Source organism: Aegilops tauschii, chromosome 2 (assembly GCF_002575655.3).
Source record: "Aegilops tauschii subsp. strangulata cultivar AL8/78 chromosome 2, Aet v6.0, whole genome shotgun sequence".
In the NCBI taxonomy this organism is placed as follows: domain Eukaryota; kingdom Viridiplantae; phylum Streptophyta; class Magnoliopsida; order Poales; family Poaceae; genus Aegilops; species Aegilops tauschii.
The window spans coordinates 228,593,776-228,598,079 of NC_053036.3; the positions used below are offsets into that span (position 1 = coordinate 228,593,776).

General features: G+C 40.7%; 1 long non-coding RNA gene across 1 annotated transcript; it reads right to left on the bottom strand.

Moving 5' to 3' along the window:
- Positions 1–1,763: 1,763 nt before the first annotated feature.
- LOC120974522 (uncharacterized) lies at positions 1,764–2,996 on the bottom strand. Its single transcript, XR_005769904.2, has 2 exons — positions 2,176–2,996; positions 1,764–2,070 (listed from the first exon to the last, which is right to left on the bottom strand). It is a non-coding gene; the product is annotated as an uncharacterized lncRNA (long non-coding RNA).
- Positions 2,997–4,304: the final 1,308 nt, after the last annotated feature.

Genomic DNA, 4,304 nt, shown 5'->3' on the forward strand with positions numbered 1-4,304 from the left:
TTGAGAATAAATGGATCTTCAAGAGGAAGACGGACGCTGATAGTAGTGTTACTATCTACAAAGCTCGACTTGTCGAAAAGGATTTTTTTACAAATTCAAGATGTTGACTACGATGAGATTTTCTCACTCGTATCGATGCTTAAAGTCTGTCCGAATCATGTTAGCAATTGCCATATTTTATGAAATCTGGCAAATGGATGTCAAAACTACATTCCTTAATGGATTTCTTAAAGAAGAGTTGTATATGATGCAAGAAGAAGATTTTGTCAATCCTAAAGGTGCTAACAAAGTGTGCAAGCTCCAGCGATCCATCTATGGACTGGTGCAAGCATCTCGGAGTTGGAATATACGCTTTGATAAGATGATCAAAGCATATGGTTTTATACAGACTTGTTGTGAAGTCTGTATTTACAAGAAAGTGAGTGGGAGCACTACAACATTCCTGATAAGTATATATGAATGACATATTGTTGATCGGAAATAATGTAGAATTTTTCTGGAAAGCATAAAGGAGCGTTTGAAAGGAGTTTTTCAGAGAAAGACCTCTGTGAAGTTGCTTACATATTGAGTATCAAGATCTATAGAGATAGATCAAGACACTTGATAAGTTTTTTCAATGAGCACATACCTTGACAAGATTTTGAAGTAGTTCAAAATGGAACGGTCAAAGAAGTAGTTCTTGCATGTGTTGCAAGGTGTAAAGTTGAGTAAGACTCAAAACACGACCACGGCAGAAAATAGAAAGAGAATGAAAGTCATTCCCTATGCCTCAACCATAGGTTCTATAAAGTATGATATGCTGTGTACCAAACCTATTGTGTACCTTGCCATGAGTTTAGCAAGGGGGTACGATATTGATCCAGGAGTGGATTATCTGACAGTGGTCAAAATTATCCTCAGACTAAGGAGATATTTCTCGGTTATGGAGGTGATAAAGAGTTCGTCGTCAAGAGTTACGCCGATGCAAGCTTTTATACCGATCCGGATGACTCTGAGTCTCAATCTGGATACATATTGAAAATGAGAGCAACTAGCTAGAGTAGCTCCATACAGAGCATTGTAGACATAGAAAATTTGCAAAACTAGAAGATACCCCGCGCGTTGCTGCGAGAACCATGATAAAACAAATGAAAAAAAATGCCCTTATAGAACTATCTTTTAAAAGAAAAAGAGGAGTTACAAAATTTGTTATATGGATACACGAAGCAATTTAGTAAACCTCCTCAACTGTTCCATTATAAAAAGAAGTGGCATTCTCATAAGGCATCTCGGACGATGAGAGAAAGTATGTACAAACTAATGGGTGGAAGCATACTATGAATCAACTGTTGTTTGTACCTTATATCTATATAAATTTGATTAACTTTGAGATGAAACGTCGCAAACCTGAGATATAGGCTGACGGTTGTATCTGTACAACCATTAACATATCACATGTTTATTTTATAACCAGCAAAACAAATCACCTGTGTATCAGAGGACCTTTACATATGATTCATACAATGAAAATGGTGACAACTAAATTTATGTTAAGAGTTAATCAAAATGTCACTTTGTGAAGTCAATCAAACTATGCATATTATATCTCTCAAAAGGATAATAATTAACCGAATGTTTGTATGGCTACATCAAGATTATCCAATAGGCTATTTAACACACATAAGAAATCAACTGATTTGCCATCTAAGAGATGCAGAATCAAATGGAAAGTGCATGTAGTGGAAATAAAAATATATTTTATGGTAAAAGTTGGGGCTCGTATGTACCAACAATGCCAGGTGGTTATATATGAATTTCAGAATTAGGATTATGTTGCACATCAAGAAGCACTAATCCATTGTCAGACTACTTATCCGGAAAACAACATAGAATTTGTCTGCACATGGGTTAGACTACTTATCCGAAAAACAACATAAGATTTGTCTGCACATGGGTTACAACATGTACATCTGCATATTAAAAAACAACTAAACAACAACATGAGCACATGACCTTAAACTGCAGAAGCATTGTTGCCATAGTCTGTATGTCTCCGTCCTTGCACACTTGAAGCTAGCAAGCACCTGAGAGCTACCAGGAAGCGCCACCAAACATTACGAACACCACATCACATTACGAAATCAAGCTAATCACAAAGCAAGCAATAACCAGAATAAATAGGAGGCTCATGCTCACCGTTGATATCTATCTTCATCAGAGCTGTACATCCCACAGAAATCCTTCAAAAATGATAGAAGATTAATCATCCAAAGCACCAGCATAAATCGAAAACTACAACAGTGCATGAAGTGACGGGTCAATCATGAGGAGAAGAGATGCTTTTGCCTTTCTCCTGTGGGGCTTGCGGGCGTTCGCAGCGACGTGGAGAAGGCAAGGGGAGGCCATCGAGCTTCTCCTTCCCAAAATCATGCGCTGTAATCGAGGCCTTGGCGGAGAGGGTCGAGGTACGCCTGAGGTCGTCGGCGACAGGAGGGCATGGAGCAGAGCAACATGCGCGCACAGGCTCACTGGGCTTCGCCGGGTTGGCCGCATCAGGCGTGGTCGAGGCTGCCAACTTGAAGAGCCATGGAGCATAGCATCCTACTGGAATTGAGCTCGCACGGTGATGAATGCGTCTGGTGGATCCGTGGACGCCAGCACAAGGAAGGCCCGGAGCAAGGCGGTGCGTCCGAGGTTACCGGCTTGAGGATGGCCGGGTGCAGACCAACGCCGGCGCATACGTTGATTCGGCTGCGTGCGGACGATCGCATGGATGACCCTTCCACAGAGGTGATGATACGGATCCAACGCGAGCGCCAACCTTGCAATCAGAAGTCATCGGCTTCAAATTTCAGGAATCGTACCACGGGAGGCACTGCCTATGTTCGAGAGGAGGCGTCGGAGGGACGGGGAGATTGGGAAAAACGGAGGGGAGGGGAACGGGAACGGGAAGAATATAGGCGGTCGAAGGGAGGGGAAGCGGAGAAGGCCAACCCACTCGTTTGGGCTTTGTGACTGTATTGCGTGACTCATAAGGTCCAAAGTAGAACATGCGCTGGTGTTTCTCAAAAAAAAAACATGCGCTAGTGGATTGTATCGACGTGAACAAAGGAGTTTCTATTGAATAGGATGGCTGCCAATAGTGCATGCATTGATCGATGGATAGAATTAATTGGGGTGATGTGGCTTAAGAGAAGCTAGAGAATTCTTTGTAGTGGGGTGCTCCTAGTAGATGACGTGGCACACCGATGATGTGAACAGTGTGCATGGCCAGAAAATAGGGAGTAGTGGGGAGCAACTTCTTAAGAATGGTAGATACATACGGCTCTGAATGTGGCAGATCCATTGACTAAACTTCTCTCACCAGCAAAACTTGATCACTCTTGGGTGTTAATCACATAGCGATGTGAACTAGATTATTGACTCTAGTAAACCCTTTAGGTATTAGTCACGGGGAGATGTGAACTAATCACATAAAGATGTGAAATATTGATGTGAAATCACATGACGATGTGAACTAAATTATTGACTCTAGTGCAAGTGGGAGACTGAAGGAAATATGCCCTAGAGGCAATAATAAAGTTGTTATTTATATTTCCTTATATCATGATAAATGTTTATTATTCATGCTAGAATTGTATTAACCGGAAACTTAGTACATGTGTGAATAAATAGACAAAATAGAGTGTCCCTAGTATGCCTCTACTTGACTAGCTCGTTAATCAAAGATGGTTATGTTTCCTGACCATAGACATGTGTTGTCATTTGATGAACGAGATCACATCATTAGAGAATGATGTGATGGACAAGACCCATCCGTTAGCTTAGCATTATGATCATTAAGTTTTATTGTTATTGCTTTCTTCATGACTTATACATGTTCCTCTGACTATGAGATTATGCAACTCCCGAATACCGGAGGAACACCTTGCGTGCTATCAAACATCACAACGTAACTGGGTGATTATAAAGATGCTCTGCAGGTGTCTCCTGAAGGAAATATGCCCTAGAGGCAATAATAAAGTATTATATATTTCCTTATATCATGATAAATGTTTATTATTCATGCTAGAATTGTATTAACCGGAAACATAATACATGTGTGAATACATAGACAAACAAAGTGTCACTAGTATGCCTCTACTTGACTAGTTCGTTAATCAAAGATGGTTATGTTTCCTAGCCATAGACATGAGTTGTCATTTGATTAACGGGATCACCTCATTAGGAGAATGACGTGATTGACATGACCCATTACATTAGCTTAGCACCCGATCGTTTAGTATGTTGCTATTGCTTTCTTCATGACTTATACATGTTCCTAT